The following is an 11187-nucleotide window of genomic DNA, read 5'->3' as shown; positions in this document are numbered from 1 at the left end:
CCTAGGTATTGTTGTTAATCTTTAAAATAAACATTATAATTTGCATACATTTGACTTCTATTTGTTATTTTCCCCCCAAGCCTCTTCACTTGTCAATGAGTGATGAAAAATGCCTGCAATTCTCAAGAAATAACAATTAGAATAGGTGCAGGTAATGTGCAGAATTACTAAAAATGGATCAGTGCTATGTAGAATTTGAAATATACTCTGTTTGAGAGCTACTTTGGTTTTTCCTAATAATTCAAAATAGCATGTTGAATTAGATAGAAAAAAGTTTCCACAGGTGAAATTTTGCACTGAAATTATTGGTCCACATATTGTGTGAACCATTGGCAATTACCCATGTAATTTTGTAATATTTCTTAAAGAGACTGTCAAAAATTTCACAATTTTCCCCGGTACATGAAACTTCCATGGTTGTTGTCATGTGTTTAGCAAACTAAAGATATATGCACATCATGGAGTTCAGTGAGAAAACAATTCCTTTCGTGGGACATGGTCTGGTTGGGCTGAAGGGTCTGTATCCATGCTGTATTGTGCTGTGATTCCATAACTACCGTATATATGTCAGGCTGTCCCAGTGATATGGACAATTTCTCTGCATCTTACAGTTTTGTGACAGATTTAAGTAATAATTTAGACTTTTTAAATTGAGTTTATTTCTAGTGCTAAATTATTTAGTTCATTTTACTGTGATAAAAGTTAACACGTTATATTGTTTAATACTTTAGACAGACTTTGAATGTTTCTGTCAGCTTTTCTGACATCTTTCAGCTGGCTAAACCAGGGATTCAACCTTAGTCAGATGTTAATGATCTTCTAAACTGTGGTGAGAAAGGCTTGTTCTGGATACAGGGTTTCTTGATTAATGGTGCTCCATGCATTTTCCCAATGGAAAAACAGCACAAATTCAGTCCAATTTCCCCCCCCCTTTTTTGCAGATCAATAAAGGATCACTACTTACAACGATTTCTAAGTGATTGCTTTTATATGGAAATTGTTCATTTCTGAAATGGAAGACCAAGACTCTTTGGTAATAACAAAGATGAGGGCATTGACAACGTTATTCATTATTGGGTGAACTGACAATTCATGGTTGATGTTTCAGGTCAAGGTTCTACATCAGGACTGAGAATGCAGCAGGAATATAGCTGGTATAAAGAGGTGAGAGAATAGGTAAAACCAGATGAAGTAAGGGATAACGGCAGATGGAGTAAGGTGGGTGATAAGTGGTAAAACTGAAAAGAATTACGATTAGTGAAATCGAGTCAGGTGGTGGGGAGGGGGATAGAAACAGAGGCTGGAATCAGATAAGCAATGAACGATAGGCAAATGTGGAGAAGATAAAAATGGTAGGACAAAGTAGAAAAATCCTAGGTGGAGACATAATGGGTGATGAGCAGATTGAACCAGGTAAGGGAGGACAACATATCTGGGGGACAGCGCATGAATTGAAAGGTGAACAAAGGAAGAGAGAACCAAGGTAGGCCAGTAGGAGTGGGAAAGGAACATAATGAGTGTATGTTACCTGAAATGGGATATTCAATGTTCATAGCATTGTTCATAATTACCCTGTATGTTCACTGCAAAGGTTGCTGAACCAGCTTAATCAAATTTAAACATTTGATCAATATTGTTTAATCAAATGTATGGAGTTTATGAGAGAATACCAATGATCTCACTCTCAAACCATCAAAAATTAAGTTTATAAATGTTGAGCCTCATTACTTCAGAAGTCAATGTAAGTGTGGCTGTTTTCTTTTATGAATGTGCACTTTGCTAATCAAGTTATTCTTCATGTGTCTATCCATCCAACCACTTATTTCACTTTGTATGGAATAATTTAAACATGATATTTATTTCCTGCTTTATCATTTCTGCACTGCAGTCTGTTAGTTCTTCAATCTGATTGATCATGCTTTGTTGCTTTCCCTGGTTGAAGACTCAAAAGATTCCTAGCAGCAGGCAACAAATTCAAATTGATGTCAGAAAAGAGTAGCTCCTTGCTATAAATTTGCATATAGTTTTTCTCAAGTTAAAATGCAAATGCCATTCTTCTGTCCTGAGGACCAATTCCATATCATCTATTGAATGAAATTTCTTTTGTTTTTATCTGAGAATCAAAATATTGACAGTTATGTGAAAAAGAATATATGTTTCCTGGTATACAAAATTATGAGGGGTATGGATAGGGTAAGTGCTAGCAGGCTTTATCCACTGAGGTTAGGTGGGACTACAACCAGATTCTTGGGTTAAGGGTGAAAGCTAAAAAGTTTAAGGGAAATATGAGGGGAAACTTCTCCACTCAGAGGGCCATGAGAGTGTGGAATGAGCTGCCAGCACAAGTGCTGCATGCATGCTTAATTTCAAGAGATATTTGGATAGGTACATGGATGGTTGGAGTATGGTAGGGGTAGTGTCGATGGGAAAAGGCAATTTAAATGGTTCAGCATGGACTAGATGAGCTGAAGGGTCTGTTTCTGTGATAGACTTTTCTATGACACTATGATGCAAATTGAAACACAATATTCTTTATTCTTTAGAGAGATTTTTGAGTTGCTTTTACATTCCAAAGGCCTGTATTGTGCTGTAGGTTTTCTATGTTTCTATGTCTTCTATATCTGTCACCTCTGAATGGAACATCAATACCAAGTTATGATTGTTTCCGATGTGGGGGCAAGGTGATGCTATTATTTAACGTGATGTACACATAAACATTATGCGTACATCAAGTACAATATATGAGTAAATAGTGCCAATATGTGAATTGTTTATGGGTTTGATCAATGATATGGAAAGCATAATCTGGAAATTTCTGCACGATAATCCAGCTGCTAATCTGGTGCTAGTTCCCAGGTATCACTTACACAGGATTTCTGTGCATGCCTTTTGTATCTTCTGAAATGCTTATGCAATAGCATCTGTACTGCAGTCCTGTGCACCAGCAGAAACTATATGCACAAACTAACATCATGCCTTCACCTGTTAAATAGAAAGTGATCGATCACAAACTTCCATCACTGTTAAAAGTCATGTGTAGCTCAGAGAACACCTCTGAGAATAAGGTAGACAGGTATGACAACAGTCACTCATAGAAATGCTGGTGAAAGAGTTGAACCAGGATTTGTTTTCTCTTGGACAAACAGAGCAAAACAAGTCCAAGATGAAACATCATTTGACGGAAGTAGCAAGGTATATGATCTTAATGAGTAATGACACTGTAGATTTGATCCCAGTCCAATAATACTGTTAAAGTCTACACAGGTGTAATTAAGATCAATGAACACATGAACAAAGCCCACCTTCAAACAACTGCAGAATTTCATGCACACTGTGGGCATTCTATGTTGGTGCCAGAAACATTGCAACACTTGTGGGCTGCCCAGCACATTGCTCAAGGATGCATTTCCCTGTATGCTTCGAAGTACATGTGACAAATAAAGCTAGTTATTTTTCTCTGTCCAAATCATTAATGTACATAATAGTAAGAGCGGATCCCTATGGTACACCACTCACTGGTCACAAGCTTCCACCCACAAAGACAGCCTTCCACCATCATGCTCTGCCTCCTTTAATAAGGTGAATTTTGGATCTAATGTCAATTTTCTCTGGATCATATAGGCTCTAACCATTTGGACCAGCCTTACTGAAATCCATATACATTGTGTCCACAGGACTGTCCAAATCAATAGCTTTTATTTCCTCTTTGATCAATCATATTGATCAGACAGGATCTCTCAAATAAAACCATGCTGACTATCTTTGATTAATCTATGTCTTTCAAAGTGCAGATTAATTTTGACCCTCTCATATTTTTTTTCCAATAACTTCCCTACCACTGATGTTACAGGATGAATGTGTGCTTTATAGTACTCGAACCACAGTGCTCTTGCATTCCTAGAAAGCACACATTAAGATTTTTCCTTATGATGTGGAGGAGGTCTTAGGTAAATACAGCATATCAGGTTTAGACTAGAAAGATCAATGGGGGTGGTAAGGCAATTTCTCACTTTGTATGGTCTGAATTATTCATTATCTTTCAATGTGCACCCTTAGAAGCAAGTGAAAAACAATTCTTCATCATCTTTAGGGCTGAGAGAGTAGTTCTCTGACTACTCCAACGTCTTCTTTGTAAGTGGTGGGAAATAATTGCAAGGTTAGTAAAGAAGCCTTTGGAGCCCATGAAGCCCCCAACATGCTTCTAATGACACAACAATTAAAAGTCTGTTTCAGGTCAGACTCTGGTCCTTCATGATCTCCAACGTATTGCTGGTGAAGAATTGGATAATGGGTAGCAGTTCAACGCTAAGAATAAATGTTGAGACAGCCTGTTAAGAAGGTGATAATTGTCAGATACAGAAGTTGTTGACTTTAACATCACTTAGTGACTCTAAATCCAAAAGGCATTAAGTTTGGATCCAGCAAGAGGAGGTGGTTGAAACTGTTCTGCTGGAATAAATTTCTTGCATGATCTTCAAGTAGGTTAGGCACACCCTGACAGCATTTCTCTTCAATGTCATACTCTGTCATCTACTTTGTATCATTTTACCTTCTTCCTATCCTTTTCCTTCTGCTTTTAATCCTCAATGCTGTGTAATGGAGGCGAGGTCAGAGCAGTCAAGTCAACAAAATCTTATTTGGACAATCAGGATGACAATCTCCATAATGATCTTAATTACCCTATGGCTGAAATTGTCCAATGAGTGTGGCATGATTACAGTATTAAAATCACATTTTCAATCCAAAATTGCATACATCTGACACAGTAAAATGCAATTCATAGCAACGTACTGTATACAAGATGCTGGAGGAACTCAGCAGGTCATATAGTCGACATTCCAGCCACTTCTTCAAACTTCAGTTCGCTCAAGGTACGATGCAATCTACTGATTGGCAGTTACTGTTAATCTTACTCACCCTTTCAGTTAGGCAGCATTCTAAAAAGAATGCACTTCACGATTGAATTTCAGGAAGTCGTCCAACACCAAATGCCTTTCATACTAGCAGCTGTGCACAAAATTATTTAAATTACTATATTTATGAAATTGAGAATCTTTATAACAAATACAACAGGGATATTCATTTTGAGTTCCAGTGAATCTCTTAGCTTAAAAGATCCAAAAAAGATTTGCTAACTCAGGTGACCAGATATTTATAATGGACATTATACATTTTGGGAAAATTGTTACTACTTACATCACTGTTGTGAACAAAAATTAAAATTGGTGAATGAATCTAATACAGCATCAGAGACCCACTTCTACGTTCAGGTCAAGGAAAAATGGTTCTGATCTTCAAATCAGAGGTATTGAATAAACTCTCTTAAAACAAAGCAACTAAATTCACATACTGCAACATCCTCAATAAAATGAAAACAGAACTAATGATTTTGCCAAGTAAAGCTACCATATTATATGAAAGTTTTATGACATTATACTACAACAAACTACAAATTATTTTGCAGTTCAAAAGTACTTCAAAGAGGCAAATCATTTTATTCTATACTGCATATAAGTATGGAATTCATATTAACAGGAAGTGACCTAAAATCTCACAATATACTTACACAAATTTACAAAATTTTGCTTGAGGTGTAAGTACAGTATGAGATATAAATTTATGCAAATTAGTAACATGAAACAGTATACCAAAATGAATAAAAATAATTTTATACATGAGGGCATATTTGCATAGAACAGTACAGCACAGGGACAGGCCAGGAAAAGGCTCCTCCACACTTGATATCTGTGCCAGCTATGATGCCAATTTAAACTAATTCCGTCTGCCTGCATATGATCCATACCCTCAATTCTCTGCATGTCACGTGCCTACAGTACTGTGCAAAAGTCTTAGGCACATACATATAGCTAGGATATCTAAGACTTTTGCACAGTACTGTATTTGTCAACGTGGAGCGAAAGTGAGTTTGTAAATCTGGCGGAATCAAAGGATGTTGGGAATGTCGAGGGCGGAGAGCAACAGCAAAGGCGTGGGACGGGTGGAAGTGAAGGAGTGCCGGGGCAGGGGTGGTGAGGCTGCAAACACACCCAGCCCTGAGACACCAGACAAGGTCATTTGATTCCAAACAATCGGTTTATTGATCATTACAGGTCTCTCTGGTGCTTCCCACCTCCTTTCCCCCTTTTCCCAATCGTGATTCTCCTCTCCCTGCCCCCTTCCCACTTTCAGTCCATAACAGAGACCCATATCAGAATCAGATTTATCATCACTCACATAAGTAATGAAATTTGTTGGGGTTCTTTTGCAACAGTATAGTGGAATACATATAATTACTACATTACTGTGCAAAGGTCTTTGGCATCCTAGCTATATATATGTGCCTAAGACTTTTGCACAGTACTTTATCTAAATGCCTCTTAATAGTCATAGTCATACTTTATTGATCCCGGGGGAAATTGGTTTTTGTTACAGTTGCACCATAAATAATAAATAGTAATAGAACAATGTCATTTTATGGCAGATCTTCCACCAGATCCAATGGCATTACTTTGCAGGCACTTACCTCTTGCTGTGAAAAACTTGCCACATATTTCCTTTAAATTTTCCTCCTCTCATTAGCTATACCCTCTAATATTTGATCTCTACCCGTGAAAAAAACTATCTGTGTCTTACAATTTTACAAACTTGTGTCAGATCTCTCCTTGGCCTCCAATGCTCCAGAAAAAAAAATAATTTGGTCCAGTTTCTTCTTGTAGCCAATACTCTTTAATCCAGGCAACCTCTTGCTGTATCTCTCCTGTACCATCTTCAAAATCTCGGCATCCTTCTTGTAATGCAGTGACCAGAACTACACACAATACTCCCTCCAAATGTGGCCTAAAGAAAGTACTTGACTTTTATATTCAGTGCTGCAATGGATGAAGGCAAGTATGCTTTATGCCTATATTACCACCATATCTACTTGTGTTACCACTTTCAGGACCTATGGCTTTGCACCCCAAGAGCACTCTGTACAGTAATCATCCCAAGGGCCCTGCCATTTACTGTACAACATGTAAAATTTCATGTTGAAAATGGATTAGTTAGTTGTCTGTTAACATGTTTTAATTAAACAAAATATTAAAACAAGTGCTATTTGAAATTTTATTTGAACTATTATTTAGAGGTTTGCTTTGCTAACTAGAATCAGTTGCATCTAAGTCACGTCACAAGACTTTAAAGCATTAAACTCTTTTCAAAATGTCAATGGCACTGTTGGAAATAATTATCCTGAGCATTTTTCTGCAATCCTAATATTAAAAATTACCCATTATTTGTAAATCTATTTGAATTGCATTACTATAAACGTAACTTGGAATTAGGTTCATATTTTCTGCAGTTCACTATTATATAAACATAATGTAGGTGCCTCCAATTTAGCTGAGACATAAATACATCAGATTGTTCAAACTATGTTATCACTCATCAACCCTTGAACCTTTTCCCTCTACACATGAATGCAGGTCCACTCTGCAATTCTCATCAATTAATGCATCAGTCTTCAAGGTTCCAGAAATATTTGGTTATCTTGAGAATAATGGTAGCTTCAAATAATTGAAATTCTGGATAATGAATTATCTTTGCAAAAGAGTAAGAAACTATCAGATAATTAACTCTTTCTCAGCATAGGAAAACATACAGAAAAAGTAATTGATCTTGATCTGTTACCATTAATCCTAAAAAAATGATGGGAAAATGTCAAAATTCAAGTACATCTATTATCAAATAATGTATGAATAATAATGTATGAACTATACAACCTTGAGATTTGCTTGCTCACAGGTAGTCACAAAGTAAGAAACACGAAAGAGCCCAATTAAAAGAAAAAAAGAATAAAAATAAAATTAAAACATTTGATGCACAAGAGAAAGAAAAAAATACAAATCATGCAAATAATTGACGAAAACATCAGCATAATGAACCAAGACTGAGTCCTCAGATCCGAACCCTGGAGCAGCCCAGAGTAAGCCCAAAGCCTCACTTTTCAGTTCATCTTATTAGTGGGCATGGAGCACAGCGGCAGTAAATATTAAAAAAGAATGAATGTGTCAGCTATGGATAACTTTGCGCAAAATATATGAAATGCTGAAAACAAAAAGTGAAAAAAAATTGCAAATAGGAAAAGCAAAAGGCATGAAGAAGCATTAGCAAGTAAAATCAAGGAAATTCCAAATACTTTATAAATGCATAAAAGAATAAGTGGTTGGCTGGAAAAAGGGAGAGTCTATTAGAGAGCACAAAGCTCACTTGTCTGCAGTGGCAGAAGACTAATGTGGGATCCTTGATAAATGCTTTGTATCTGTCTTCACTAAAGATGGTGACAATGCTGATGCTGTAGTTAAGGTGGAAGCCTGTGAGATATCAGATAGGCATAAGAAAATGAGAGACAAAATATTAATCATTGAGTACTTTTCAAAATATTTAAGTCACCTTGCCCAGATGAAATATTACTCAACCCCCTGAACATGTTCTATCATTTAATATGATCAGGTCTGAACTGTGTGTAACTTCTCCAGGTTCCTTTCTATGGGTTGACACTTCACTCCCCTGCTTATCAAGAATCTATATATGGTTGACTTAAAAATATTCAAGAACTATGCTTCCATCACTCAAAGTCTGATGATCCTCTGATATATTAAAAAAATCTCCTTATGCCTTTCTTAAATGGGTGACCCCCGGTTTAAGTTCCTCCTACAGGAAGCCACATCCCTCGGGTTTTGTTTCGATCAAACCCATTTGACTTTTCTAAATTCTTGTAGGTACAAGCCTAACCTGTATATCCTTTCCTCAAAATCCAGCCCAGCAATTTTTGGCTATTTTGATATAACTTACAACCTTTATCTTTCAGGTTTTGCATTTCATTCTGTCACAAACATTGTAGTTCCTAGAGACTGGCACACTTTTACTATTAATGCTTCTGAATTTGGAATAATATATAAGTGAGATCATCAGTACTTAGAATCTTGTACATCCATTAAATATTCATTAACTTTCACAGGAAACGATAATAGAGTTGATTGATTTTTCTGATGCAACAATTATAAGTGGTCCAGTTGTCACGTTGGTGCTTTTAAAGAATCGTTATCCTGAAGACCTTCCATTTTTATTGCCAGTTTAATGCCTTTTTAATCCAATAAACTCAAATAAAGCTTTCCAAAAGCACCACCTACAATTTCATCAATTATGGAAATACAAGACATGGTGCTTTCCAGATGGATAAACCGTAACAGTTCGATGTGCGTTTGGCAAGCCAAGAGAATTCAAAGGTCAGCTGAAGGGTTAACCAATCAGGACCGAGGCAAACGAACGGGAGCCTTTATAAACACGAGCACTCCCAGAGAGAAACACAAACAACCGCGCACTGAGGATGTCACCTCAGCAGGTGATGGAATATCTGCAAGCTAATTGCCAAGCTCGGCAAACCCCGCAACATCAGATGCCTTAACCCGAGCTACCAATATTCCAAACCTTGCTAAATAGCATCACTCAAAGACTTCCAAATTTTCTATAGATGTACAGTGGAAAGCATTCTGACTGGTTGTATCACAGCCTGGTAAGAAGCCTGCAATGCACAGGATCACAAGAGGCCACAGAGAGTAGCAAATTCAGTTAGCCTCTTCATAGGTACAACCTTCCCCATCACCGAGGACATCTTCAAGAGGCCTCAAGAAGACAGCATCCATCATTATGGATCGTCATGATCTGGGATAGGCCGTTTCTCATTACTATTGTCAGGAGCCTAAAGACCCACAGTGATTCAGGAACAGCTCCTTCCCCTTTGATATCATACTTCTGAATAGCCCATGAACCCATGAATAAGATCTCATTATTTCTTTATTTTTGAATTATTTATTTTGCCATTTAATGTTATGCCTTTGCACCATTTTGTTGCTGCAAAACAAGAAGTTTCACATCATATAAGACAGTGACAATAATAAACCTAATTCTGAAGCACAGCAGAAAATGTAACACACACAAAATGTTGGAGGAACTCAGCAGGCCAGGCAGCACCTATAGAAAAAAAAAACTACAGCTGATGATTCGGGCCGAAACTCTTCGGCAAGACTGGAGAAAAAAAGCTGAGGGGTAGATTTGAAAGGTGGGGGAGGGGAGAGAGAAACACCAGGCGATAGGTGAAACTTGGAGGGGGAGGAATGAAGCTAAAAGCTAGGAAGTCGATTGATGAAAGAGACAGAAGACCATGGAAGAAAGAAGAAAGATGGCAGGGGAGGAGCATCAGAGGGAGGCGATGGGCGGGCAAGGAGATTATATGAAAGAGGGACAGGGGGATGCGAAATGGTGAGGGGGGGATTGGAGGCATTGATGGAAATTTGAGAAATCGTTGTTCATGCCATCAAGTTGGAGGCTACCCAAATGGAATATAAGGTGTTGTTCCTCCAACCTAAGTGTCGGCTTATCCCAACAGTAGAGGAGGCCATGGATGAACATATCAGAATGGGAATGGGAAGTGGAATTAAAATAGGTGGCCACTGGGAGATCCCGCTTGTTCTTGCGGACGGGGTGTAGATACTCGGCGAAGCAGTCTCCCAATCTACGCTGGTTCTCACCAATATACAAGCGGCCACACCCGGTGCACCGAACACAGTATGTGACTCCAACAGACTCACAGGTGAATTATCGCCTCACCTGGAAGGACTGTTTGGGGCCCTGAATGGTAGTGAGGGAGGAGGTGCAGGGGCAGGTGAAGCACTTGTTCCGCTTGCAAGGATAAGTGCCAGGAGGAAGCTCAGTGGGGTGGGACGAATGGACTAGGCAGTTACATAGGGAGTGATCTCTGTGGAAAGCAGAAAATTCAGGGGACATCTCCGTTCCAGAATGAAAAGCCTCATCCTGAGAACAGATGCGGCAGAAACAGATAAATTGAGAGAAGGGGATGTCATTTTCATGAGTAGCACGGTGAGACAAGGTATAGTCCAGGAAGCTGTGAGAGTCCATTGGTTTATGATAGACAGCGGTGGATAAGCTGCCTCCGAAGATAGAGGCAGTGAGATCGAGAAAGGAAAGTGTTGGAAATAGACCAGGTGAATTTGAGGACAGGTGGAAGTTGGAGGCAAAGTGGATGAAATCGACCAGTTTAGCACAAGTGCAGGAAGCAGCACCAATGCAGTTGTCGATATAGCATAGGTAAAGTGCGGGACGGTCACCAGTATAGGCTTGCAACATAGA

This window comes from Mobula hypostoma, chromosome 24 (genome assembly GCF_963921235.1).
Source record: "Mobula hypostoma chromosome 24, sMobHyp1.1, whole genome shotgun sequence".
NCBI lineage: Eukaryota > Metazoa > Chordata > Chondrichthyes > Myliobatiformes > Myliobatidae > Mobula > Mobula hypostoma.
Note: the sequence above shows the minus strand (reverse complement) of the source record.